The sequence below is a fragment of the Lissotriton vulgaris genome, chromosome 2_1, assembly GCF_964263255.1.
Source record: "Lissotriton vulgaris chromosome 2_1, aLisVul1.2, whole genome shotgun sequence".
Lineage (NCBI taxonomy): Eukaryota > Metazoa > Chordata > Amphibia > Caudata > Salamandridae > Lissotriton > Lissotriton vulgaris.
In genome coordinates this window covers 1,522,111,258-1,522,124,482 of record NC_141687.1, presented here as the reverse complement: position 1 = coordinate 1,522,124,482, position 13,225 = coordinate 1,522,111,258, and the positions used below count along the sequence as shown (strand labels likewise).

Below are 13,225 nucleotides of genomic sequence, written 5' to 3'. Positions count from 1 at the left end.
AAGCTTTGGGAGTGAAATGCTTTGGATACAGGGGTATTTGGTGGGGTAGTGTTTTAATAACCAGGTATATTTTTCTGGTGGAAATATATCCCTGAGTATTAAACTGTACGTATCTATCCCTTAATTTTGCCAAAAAAAGAACAATGTGCAACATCAAATTAGAAGCGGGATGTTTGGGATGCAGGGGTATGGGTGGGGTATTGTTTCAATAACCAGGTATTTTTTGTCCAGAAGGAAAAGAATTCCCAAGTATTATATTTTTGGGATAAAATGATATACAATCATTTAACTAAAAAATTACATCAATACAAATGTTAATAACATTCTGTCTATTTAAAATCAAATAAAAACATATTCAACAATCAATATAATATTTTAAAATGGAAAAGCAAATAAATTCAGCCAGTTTTCAGTGAAAAGATTTTTTTATTAAGAAAATGTCATGCATTTTAATATTTCCCAAAAAGGTATCAGTTATTTTTTTTAGAAGAATAACCAATTTTTGATTGCAAACTCAAAAACATTTGTCAAACTTTTCTTAATATGATTTAATCAACTGTTTGTCAATAAGTTTAATGGATAAAATAGTCCATTTTCATTTAGTATAAACTTTGTAGACGTATGCTGTCTCACGTGTGTTTTAGTCGTTGGTGGTTCCTCGCAGACAGCAATGACTTGAAGACGGGGTGCGGTTAGGATATGAACTTTTATTTATTATATTATAACATGTGGGAGGTACATTTACTGTTAAGGAAAGATGTGGTAGTTAAATTTAAATACTGTGGAGAGTTTGTTTTTTAATTTCTTTTAAATACACTTTGACCCTCATGCAGGTTGCCATAACATACACACTTTGGGACATTTATTGTTTGACTGTTACTGTTTATAAAATATTCTTAGAAGAACACAGACACCTACATTAATCCATACCTTGCCTGACTTTGCACACTTAGAAAATAAGAAACATTTTAAAAAGTGTATCAAAATAAAAAATACTTTATCACAATTGATGTGCCGACAGTTCTGAAATATTTAGTCAGTTGGCAAGACTTCAGAATGATTTTGAATTTGTAATTTGTCAAAATTTTGGAAAATGTCAATTGAATCTTTTGGAAGTTGTGTAAAACAGGCGATTAATTCACATGGTGATATTGGTAGCTAGAAATGAAGAATATAAGCAATATTTTCAAGATAGTCAGACATGCCCATTAAAGGAAATTGTTGAATTTTAGATTGAAACCTTTCAAACATCTCTTTGCTACGTCGTGACACTCGAGGATTTAGAGTACCTGAAGGTGACTGAGCCATCCTCATTTCTTGGAAACTGCTCTTTTTTAAAATTTCCAAGAAATTAAAAAAAATTGGATGACTTCTAGCCATTGATTTATTAAAAGAGTTATGCCATCCTTCGATGGAATTGTTTGTCTTTGCTCCTCCCTCTATGCAAGTAAAGTAGCAGTTCCACCACTTAATGGGGAACCTTGGCTTCCTCTTGCTCCCTGACCTGCTCAGATGGCCAATCCAGGTTCCCTAAAAATAATTTAAAAGAGGTGCCAATTTCTCTTCATTTGCTGTAAAATAATCTGATTGAACAATTGCAGTGTAGAAGTCATCAACACATTCAGGAGGAACAAAACACAAAGCTGTTAGTTTTTTAAGTTCATATTATAGTTTGTTGTCTGACACATCATCTTCTGCTAAAGATGTTTTTTTTTTTATTTGTCTCCAATACGCCTGGGAAAAGTGAAAAAAACATCCTTGAATTTGGGTTTTTGCATCTAGTTTATAAATAGTATTTATCATTTGTATCTCAAAATCAATTATTACTTTCCTAAGACTTTTGTTCAGAGTTTTGGATTTTATAACTGATAAAAACTTAGTGTAAGTGGAAGATTGTCTGTCAGGCAGCAAACCAAATACTAAAGGGACAGTTGTATTGTTATTATTGCCATGAATAGTATAAACATTTTGTTAGTAAAAGTGACAGTCAGTTCAGGGGGGATCTTAATATCGGAGAAAGTTTGTGGTCTTATTGCGTGTGGCTTGATGGCCTGTTTTGTTCTTTGGATCATGCACCTTAAATTAGGGATTGTGAGCATATTACTGGCAACATGCATGGGGATATTTTGCGCAACTTCCCGTAAAACTGAGCCACTGTGTTAATTGGAGGTGGGCACCAATAATTTATTCTGCAGTAGATTTTCCCTTACTTCTATCTCCATTGCAGAGGCAGAGTGGTTATGCTCTGTGGACCTCTCCACTACGTCACCTAGAGTAACTGTTCTGCCTTTGCAATGTGATGAGAAATATTCTACGTACCTCGAATGACTCCTGGGTTCAGTTAAACGTTCCTTGCAGTAAATTTAGCACCAAATTTCAATAACCTGTTACCCTGCCTTGATTGTAAGTAACTTGCTCAGCGACTGGAATTTTCTATTGATGATCCTGTAAATAAAGGATGATGATAAATGAGTGTAAATTTTTCAAAACTACTGGTGTTTTTTACAGAAGATTTATGGTTCCTAAATAGAATTGCAAAAATCAAGGTTATTTCTGATTTAGAATGGATGCAAGATAAAGTTTAAACAACTCATTTAAAATGGGAAACGGCCACTACAATGCAGCCGTTTCCACACATAACCACTCATGCATTACAATGCATGCGTGGTTACCACGAATAGCCTTTAACACGCATAACTTTACTACGAGATATATAGTAAAGGCATGTGTGCTAAAGGTAAAATGAAAAAAGGGGCGGGGGTCTTCCCCTCCCCCAAAAAACAAGCGCAAATCAAAAAGGGGGTTTAGGGGGGGTCTTCCCCCGCCCAAAATACGCACCTGTTTCTGTCGCGATGTGGAGGCAATCAGCTTCGTTAGAGGAAACGGGAAAACACTTCCGCTTCCTCTTTACAGCGTGTGATGCAGGGAAGGGGTATTATATAAATAAAAGAAGGGAGCTGGGTAGGGTGCATGTATTTGGAATATGGTCTTTGGGGACACAGGTCGGTCCCTGCAGTGGAGTGTTAACTGTTTGAGTACTGAAGAAATGTCACATGTGGAAAAAGGTTATGCTCCGGTGTCTTGTGATGGCGATGTGTAGCGGTATCTTTTGCGAGCAACTACACATATGTGCGGGGCAGGAAATCTTTGTTGGCCGGCGAACCTCCAAGGTGCATTTTAAGATCAGCAATAATTACAGTGTGAGACATCCTTTGTCTATTATTACTGGGGTTGCAAGAGCAATGAGGCTTATTCAACCGATATGTGTTCTTTGAAATGCTAGCGCGAGCTTCCTACTGTGCATTCCCTCTTACCTGTTTTCTCCAAGCCTACAGGGGCAGGGATCAGAGATAACCTTTATCAAGAATATACCATTATCATGCATGGTTTTACAACAAAAATCGTTGAAAGGCTATGCGTGGTAAAGGCATTTTTGTGGTAAAGGTTATGCGTGGTAATGGCATTCGCATTGTAACGCTTGCGTGGTAAAGGCATGCGTTGTGACGAAATGCGTAGTAACATCATACAACCTTTTATAATGTGCTATACTACTGACAGATTTAATATCTGAGTAAAAGAAAAGTTAATATAGAATTGTTTTACAAGTTAAGAGAAATGGTTTCCATTGTACCTGAGGTTTGCATTTCTTAGTTCTTCTGTGGTGAAGTTTTGGTTGCAAAAGTATTGTTGGAAGTGCTGCTTTAGTAAATACTCCCTTTTCAACTCTGATAGGTATTCCAGGTATATGTTATAGAGATAGCTGCAATGACAAGTATCAATAATAGGATTATAATAGTTTACTTATAAATGTTGGTTAAACTGCAAATTTAGAAAAACATTTTTAAAGTTGGTTTAACTCTCTGACAATTATTTAATATTACTTTAGAAACCTTTCAATTTTAAAGAACAACAGAGTAAGATGGTTGCCCCCTTAGAGGTTTAAAAAATAGATAAGGCAAATTAAAAGATTGTTTTATTTCTACCTGGAGATCTGTTGTTTTGTTTTTTCATGCAACTGATGTTTCAAGCTGTACTTCCTTTTCTCACTTATGGATCGAGGAAAATGGCTCTCTAAGAGATATCTGGTTAGAAAAACAAGGACAAAGCATATGTTTTAATTAAACTTTAGACCTAGTCCATTTCTTTGCTTAAACTTAATGACAAAAGATACAATATTTTGGCCAACACCTTCTATGAGGTAAGTACTCTGCGGACTAAGAATAGAAAATCTGGCCCCAAGACACTGCTCAACACACTCCCTGAGGTAAGTTTCCAGCAGAGTAAAAATAGAAAAACATGGTACCAGAAAACAGAGTTAGATTGTTGCGCCAGTGGAAGTTTAAAAAAAAGATAAGACAAACTAAAAGGTTGTTTCATTCTTACCTGGAGATTGGATGTTTTGTTCTCTCATGCAACTGATATTTTAAGCTGATCTTCATTTTACCCCCTTATGGATTGATGGAATTGGCTCTCTATGAGATATCTAGTTAGAAAAACAAAGAGATCGCATAATGTATAGTTATAATGTAAATCTCTTACATTTCTTTGTTGTAACTAAGTGCCTCATCAGGATGGCAGTGAATTTGCATCCTCCGGGCCGGCGGAAGCCACCGCCGGCCCGGAGGATGCGAATTCACCGCCGCGGCCACAGCAAATACCCACCGCCAGATTAGGATGGCGGTGGGATTGCGGTGGTACCAGCGGCGGACGGCAGGTCCGTCCACCGCTGATCCGCAGGGTGTGGAGGGCTATTTGGTGGCGGTGTCTGCAAGACACCGTCAGCCAAATTATGATGTGCATTGCTACATGCTTTTCCACTGCGGCTTTTCCGCCATGGAGAAGCATATGGTCTTTGGTGTTTGGGGGCCCATTGTGGGCCCCCAGGGTGTCAGGGGGTGGGGGGTGCACATGGGGGGTACCTATGATACCCCCCAGCATTTATATGCACAAAGCGGCAGGCACCGCGTGGTGCCTGCCGCTTTGTGCATGTAAATGTAAAACATGCATTTTTAACCTTGCGGCGGGTGCTGCTTCAAGCAGCACCCGCCGCAAGTTTAAAGATACAGGATGTGACTGCCAGGGTGGCGGTCACATCCTAATTTCACCGGAGGGACCGCCGCTGCGGACCTCGGGGTTGGCGGACGGACGCTGGTCCGTCCGCCATCCTAATGAGGCCCTTACTTAGGAAAGTTACTATATTTTGACAAACAACTTCCCTGAGGGAAATATCTGGCCCCCAGACACTGACCCACACTTTCCTGGAGGTAAGTACCCGGCGGACTAAGAATAGTAAATCTGGCCCCCAGACACTGACCAACACATTCCCTGAGGTAAGTACCCCGCGGAGTAAGAATAGAAAATATTGCCACCATACACTGACCAACACCTTCCTTGGGGTAAGTACCCAGTGGAGTAAAAATAGAAAATCTGGCCCCCAGATACTGCCCAACACCTTCCCTGAGGTAACAACAAGGTGTACTAAGAATAAAAAATCTTGCCACCAGACACTGGCCAAACACCGTCCCTGAGGAAAATATGTATACACTTTATTTTTATAAAAAAATCTATAACTGCCTCTCAGTTACTGTACAGCAAAAATTTGGTACAATTAAAAAGTCAACCAACCATACACTATTTCACTCTTACTCAAAGAGGAAACTGAAATTTAAAAACATACATACTTTTTCACTCAAGTTATTGACCAGTTTCTTTATGTCTTCTTCTTGCCCTCTACTCACTAACTTACAAATATTTAATTGGTTACATTTACTCCTCGGTTAAATGTAGATATATATCATACATCATATATATACTGTGTGTAAAAAGTGTATGACACACAATGGTTTCTATGGTAACTAAGTATGTTTGACATTTTGTTAATAAAAGCAATTTTTTTTAAAAACGATGCAAAAAATTATTTTCCTTACTTCTGTGATGTTATCTGTTGGATGAACGTGCCTCTCTCTTTAGATAAGTTCTGTAAAGTATAATTTATAAATAACTTTGATAAAACGTTACTGGGGATTTACTATGCTTGGATATTAATGCTTGTGTGTTAAAATGTGTACTTACTTCTGACATTAGATGGCAGTGATGGTCTAAGTTGGAATCTGTTTTCTGCAGTCGCAGACAACAATGTGAACACTCTAGATGGCGGAGAACCACTGATCATAAAATGGTGGACGGCCCTAAATATATGTTAATGGAAGGACAACAATAATTTTAAATAAAATACGTTTTAGAATCTGCTGTTAAAAACATTACAAAACCTGACTAAATGTGTATGTTAAAATGTTGATTCAAAAATACCAAGAGACCTTCTTTGAAAAGAATTTCAGCCATCTTGCTTGGGGACACGTTTGTAGAGGGTCATTGAAAGTGACAAATGACAAACGTTCACAAAAATTTCGTAATATTATGTAAGCAACCAATGTAATTAAGTACATTCGCTGGGAATACGTGGTTAAGGGATGTTTGATGTTTCGGAACAAATTTGCATCATAAAATTAACCGTGGTAAAATGCTGTGTGGTAATGCCACTTGCGAAGTAACATTTGCGTGGTTATGCCATACGTTGTAATTGTTTGCGAAGTAAAATCATACAAACGCCCATTTTGGGCTGCTCCAATCCCTAAAAGCATTGTTTAAAAAATCCCTGGTGCCTATTGTGCTTTCTGGCTTGGGAGGGGCAGATCAGGGTCTATTGCCCCATCTGCCTCCCATGGGGTGCAGAAAGACTGTAGAATTTTTGGAGGGGTTGAGGGCATTGGCATGCCCATTTTGGGCAGTCCCCACCCCTATATACATTAAAAAAGAATTCCTGGTGCCTAGTGTGTTTTCTGCCCCCAGGGGGCACATTATGGGGGCTATTGTCTCCATTTTCCTCCTGGGGGGCACATATACTTTGGAATTTTTGGCGAGGTTGGGAATCGGCATCACCCTTTTTGTGCAGCCCCCATCCCTATAGACATACAAAAAATACGTTGTGCCTAGTGTGAATTCTGCCACTATTGCCCTCATGTGCCTCCTGGGGGCAGAAAGACTGATATTTGAGCAAATGTTGTGGAGGAGCAAAAGCCCTATCCTGAGGGGCCACTTCCCCCTCCCTGGTGCCTATTGGGTGGATCACTGATTCTCCCGAGGCAATCCCTTAGCAGGGATCCACTAGGGAGGGGTACCATTGGAAAGGGGAGAGTCTCTCCTTTTCAATGATACCCCTCCCATCTGCCTTGGTGCTCAGGGGGCTGAGATTGCCCCATGAGCACTGAGGCAGTGAAACTGAAATGAGCTGATCAGCTCTTCTCTTTTCAGTTTCAGTTTCTCTGAAATGATGTCAGGGCGATGTGCGTGCTGATCATCATTTAAGAGAAACAATCAGAACAGCCTCAGGAGCTCGGGAAGTTCTTCCAATCTACATGAGCACTGTGGCATCAGACAGATTTCGGCCGTCCGATGCAATGAAAGGGTTAAAATGTGAATTCATATACATATAGTAATTTTATTAAAATTACTTTTTAAAGGTTAATTAAAAACACCCACATGAAGTAAAATGTTTATATTTGATCATTTTCTATGAAAAACTGCTGAAAGTTATGTATTACATTTATTTAAAATATATGTTATTACATTTAATTTGAAGAAAAAATGTTGAAATGTTTTTAACAAAATATTTATATTTTACGTCTCAGTTTTTAACACTAAAATAACCAGCTTTCAGCCTTTTTTGCTGCCCGCCTGTGATTCTGCCGGTGTTTCTATCTCTGGGGCACCACAAGTTCCAGGACTCTCCGCGGCCTGAGAACGTGTGACACTGCTAAGCACCTGGAGGCGCCATAAAACCGGGTCAGGGTTCCCGCAGCGCAGGACGTGCGGGGGCTTGCCCGGGTTAAGCCAGAGCCAAGGGTGGGCCTGTCTGCACCCGTCTTAGCCCGGAAGAGGCTGGGCTGGGCTCCTCTCTTGGCTTGGTTGTTCGGTGGATTGGACTCCCGTGCAGGCCTGGTCTACAAGGATTGTGAAAGGGCCCCTAAGGATATTCCTGACTGCCCCAGGCTGCTGAAAACTTTGAGGTGGGAAATCTTTCTGAGTATTGTTCCCTTGAAGCACAAGTAGCACGTCTGTGACTGTATATTTAGTTGCCGATCCTTTTCCTCATCTCCCACTCGCCTTTACTTTCTCTTGCCTCTAGCCCACTGGGTACATTGGGAGTAGCACCTCGGACTGCGCCCAAGTAAGCAATCTTTCATTTGAGACCTCATCTGGTCTGATTAATTCACCGGCTCTGGGGGCTGTGATCATGAGAGTCCAGCGAGTGGGATCTCATGGGCCAGAAGCACCTGGAACAAGCCCTAACAGCCTTGTCCCTATATCACCAACCAGTTCAAACGGTGAGGGTAGCATGGTTAACTCAGGGATGTCAAAAGCGGGGGGAGAACAGGGGTAAAAAGGAAAAGTCCAGCTACAGTTGAAAAAGCCAAATGTCCAAGGGTAGAAGGGAATGGACATGGTTTGAGCAAAACCACTACACTAACCTAGGTGTTCCTGGAAGCTGTGATGGATTTTCTGGATGGGCTCACTAATGACGAAAATTCAGTGCAAATTAGACCTCATCATGATACAATTAGTCGCTATTGAGAAGGAGCTAATAGAGATTAACCAATGGAGGCTATCAGGGGGTCTTGATCCTCATAGGGGGCCCCCAACGGTTATGGCGCATTTGCCTCCCTATCGGTGTAGCGGGGGACAGCTGGCCCTAGTTGGCATTGGTCTGTGGTTGCACCTATTACAATAGCAGTATTGTCTCTACACAGCCTACTGTGATCCAAAAGATGGAGTAGGGGTGTCAAAGTCAGAGCACGCTATAGCCCGTCCCAGCCAAGTAAATCCTTTAGCCGGAATAGCTTTAAGAGGTGAAAGAGAAGGGGAGGTCCTTTCAAACTCTAATGTACCAGACCCTATAAGGGTGTACTCACAGCAGTTGCTTCCAACTATACATCTTTGCCCAGAATATCTTCCTTATGTGGTGGTACTGGGCAACATTCCGGCACTCCCCCTGGGTGCTGTTGAGGATTTAAATCAACTCAAAAATAAGGTGTTGTGTTGGCTGGAACGGAGCTCAACTCTTGGAGTAAGGGTGGAGAAACTCATCATCATGGTGCGTAGAGTCTCCTGGCTGGGTAGGTCAACAAAAACCTGGGCAGGAGACTGTGTAGTTGTTAATTTCAACAGACCCCACCTAGTACAATGTATTTTACACTCAGGGCCAGATGTAGGTAAATATCATTTACTAATTCTAAAAGACCGAATTTTACCGATTCTGTATTTTAGAATCGGTAAATGGTATGTAGCTAATGATTCGGTAAATTTTACCAAATCTGTAAAATTCAGTAAATACCGATTTGGTATTTACTGATTTGGTATTCCCGATTCATTCCTATGGGCCTAGAGGCCCATAGGAATGAATGAGAATTACTGATTCGGTAAATACTGAATCGGTAATAGGGGGTACACTTACAAGGGTGGCAGGGTGGCACATTGACACCCTGTTACACCCCTGAATAGTGCATGGGTGCACATGTGGCACACATACATGCCCTAAGGACATATATGTCTGCCACATGGCACTGTTAACCGCATCGCTGCGGCAGCTTTTCCCGCTGTGTGCGGCAATTTTCAAAAAGCTGCGTTACATGACGAGCTCACCTCTTCATCAGCACACGACCGCTGTAGCTGATGATGAGCTGAGCTCGTCATCAGCAGCGAAGAGGTTAAAAAAGCACAAAATTGCTTATTTTTTTTTCAAAAACCTTTATTGCACCTGTAAAATACACAGCGGAATGCCTACAACCCTGTGGGCCAGCCGTTAAATCAACTCGTGAGTTACAATGCAGCATCTCAAAATCTTCATTGGATTAACAGTCTCTATACATATCAAAGTGGCAGCTGCGATAATGAGGTGCATCACATGCATCAGTGTCACCGTTAGTAGTGGTTTTTGATTTTAATTTTTTTCAAAAACAACAACAATCAAACTTAAACGTTAGGAATATTAATGTGATCGTGTGTTGAGCAATACAATCCGAGATGCAAGTACCTCCTTTGAGTGTCCTGCGCTAGTACCTCTCCCATTCACTCAGAGGGCCCCAGGGGGCCATGTGTATGCACGAGTACAAATCCCTCCTAGCTGTTGTACCATGCAGTCTATCCCTTGTCTCCCCCCCCAGCAACGCAGTAAGGAAATCCCTCATAGTATCCCTGGCTTCCCCCCTCCCCACAATTCGCTCGCAGCTTTATCCCACTTCCTCTTCCTCGTCGGACTCATCTTGGTCGTCCTCTGGCAGAGGATCACAAATCTCCCCTCTGTATATATTCCATTTTGTCCAGATTTTATTCCACTTCCCCGGGCAGGCACGGTTGGAATATTCTGCTCTCTCTGTTATCATTACCTTATCCATGTTTAAACACCATTGTGATTTGGTCGGTAATTCTGCCGTGCCCCAGCGTTGTGCGATGTCCCGTTTTGCTACCATCAGCCCCACTGTAACCCAGAGCTACCCATGTCTAGAGAGGTCAGTAGGCTCCCATATGTTTAAAAGGCACCTCTTTGGTTCGGGCAATATCGACATCTCTAGTGTTTGTGAGACTGTTCGTAGTATTTGTCTCCAATATTCCTGAATCCGGGGGCAGTCCCATATGGTGTGGAAAAACGTACCTTCCTCCCCACACCCGCGAAGGCAATAAGGATGTTGTATCCTGGGAATGTGATGTAGCATAGTCCTAGTATAATACACCCTGTGTAATATTTTCAATTGTACTAACCGTTGTCGTGCAGAGATGCCTACTTCCTGTCCTTCCAGTCATGCTCGTAAATTTCACTAGTGTCTCCCTCCCATTTTGCCTTCAATGAAAGTGTCGGATCTGTTAAGTTATTCAGTAATTTGCGGTATATAAGCGATGTTGCACTTTCCACCATAAAGTCAGTGAGGAGGCGGTCCTCCAACGGGGAAGACTCGGGCAGGTCTGTGTCGGGGGCAGCGCTGTGAGTAGTGCGTGTTGTATCTGGATGTACCTATAGAGCTCCCTTTCGCCAAGATCATACAATTCTCTTAATCGATCGAAGGGTATCACCACGTTCCTCTCCCAGAGATCGCCCACCGTGGAAATCCCTATAGTGTCCCAGTGTGAGAATCCCTTACTATTTCTCATGTTGCCTAATACTCGAGAGTCCCACAGTGGGGTCATTTTGGTGATCCTCCCCTTCCAACCTAGAGCAGCCGTCGCTATATGCCACAGCTTAACCGTTAGTCTAGTGGGTCCCAGTAAGGAGCGAATTTTACGTTGGTCGTATAATGGACACAGTAGGCTGTTCGTGCCTAATTGTGCCCTGTCAGCCTGGAATGCTGGCTCGATTTGTGATGCGTGAATCCACTGGTTGATGGGCTTAAGGTGTGCTGGCCAGTAGTACAGTTTTAAGTTAGGTAAGGCGATACCACCGTCATACCAACCTCTGTGCAATTTGGATTGGGCTATGCGTGCAGGGAGGTTTTCCCATAGGAGGTTAGATACTAACACTGCAACCTTTTGGAAAAACCTAGGGGCTACCGGGTAAGGTGTATTTTCAAGGACATACAAGAATCGTGGCAAGGCCATCATTTTGTAGAGTGCAGCTCTCCCTAGGAGCGTTAGTGGGAGACCCGACCAGAATGTAACATCTTGTTTGAGTCTTTCTAGGTGAGGCTTCAGATTCTTTTCCATAAATTCCGTTGGATCCCTAGTAACCTGAATGCCTAGGTATTTAAATGACGAACCTGCTATCGCCAGAGGGCATGCCGCGCCGAGGGTCGGGACCTGTCCCTTCAGATCATACAGCTCCGACTTAATCCAGTTTAGCGTATATCCGGTTAGATAAATCAACATACCGTCTGCATATAGAGACAGCCGGTCTTCCCATCCTTCCCTCCAGGATATGCCCTTGAGGAGGGGCGAGGTCCTTATAAGAGTAGCAAGGGGTTCCAAGGAAATCACGAACAGTAAGGGCGATAGGGGACATCCTTGCCTCGTGCCCCTCCCTAGTGGGAACAGTCGCGAAATATGTCCGTTAGCCACCACCTGAGCTACTGGGTCAGCGTATAGTAATTTGACCCACGCGAGAAAGCGGGGCCCGAATCCCAAGCGCGTCAGTGCCTCAAATAGGTATGCCCATTCCACAAGGTCAAATGCCATCTTAGCGTCAAGAGCTAATATCACTGCTTGCATGGTGATCGAATCCGCCTTAGCCAGCACTCCGTGCAGTCTGCGCAGATTCAACGCTGTGTTTCTATGTGGCATGAATCCGGACTGGTCCGGGTGTATAATTGATGGTAAATGGGGCAGGATCCTTGTTGCTAAGAGTTTGGCCAGAATTTTAACCTCGGCATTCAACAAGGATATGGGGCGGTAGGAGGAGCATTCTTCAGGTGGTTTACCTGGCTTGGGGATGGCTACTATAGTCGCCGCTAGCTGGTCCGGCGGAAGTGAACCCTTCTCTAGACATTCCTTAAACATCCCCAGTAGATGTTTACTGAGGGTCTCAGGCACTGCTTGATACCATTCAATAGGTATACCATTGGGTCCCATTGCTTTACCCGGATTTAAGGCACGAATAGCCAACTGAATTTCATCAACGGTGATGTCTGCTTCCAACTCACTCGACACTTCTGAGGATAATGTTTGGACCTCGATCGGAGCTAATACTTCTCTGGCCATCTCAGGTGTTATCACATGTTCCGGGGTGCACACCCGTTCAAAGTGGGTCGCGAGCAGTTCAGCAATACGTCCCGGGTTCGTAAGTACCCCCCGTGTTCGTCTTTCAGACGTTGGATTCCCCTAGAATTACCTTCCCGTTTATCAAGCCATGCTAGCATTCTCCCAGCCTTTTCACCCACCTCGTAGATCCTATTTTGAGTTTTAGTTATGTGCCCTTTTACTTGGATGCGCAGGTGATCGTTGTATAACTGCTGTTGAATAGCAAGTGCATGTAGGGTGGATGGAGTGGGGTGTTGTTCATGTGCTGTGGTCCGTTTTTGTAAAGCTACTTCCAGGTTAACTAGCTCCTTGGACTGCCGTCTTTTATGGCCCGTGGTGGAGTTAATGGCTTGTCCCTTTAAGACCTTTTTATAAGCTTCCCATAGTATATCGGAGGAATGCACTGAATGGACATTCTCATGAAAATACTGTGTTGTTGTTTTTT

The 13,225-nt window shown here is 42.6% G+C and overlaps 1 pseudogene; it reads right to left on the bottom strand.

Annotated features, from left to right (window-relative positions):
• Window positions 1-1,158: 1,158 nt before the first annotated feature.
• On the bottom strand, window positions 1,159-12,741 carry LOC147732835 (uncharacterized; annotated as a pseudogene).
• Window positions 12,742-13,225: the final 484 nt, after the last annotated feature.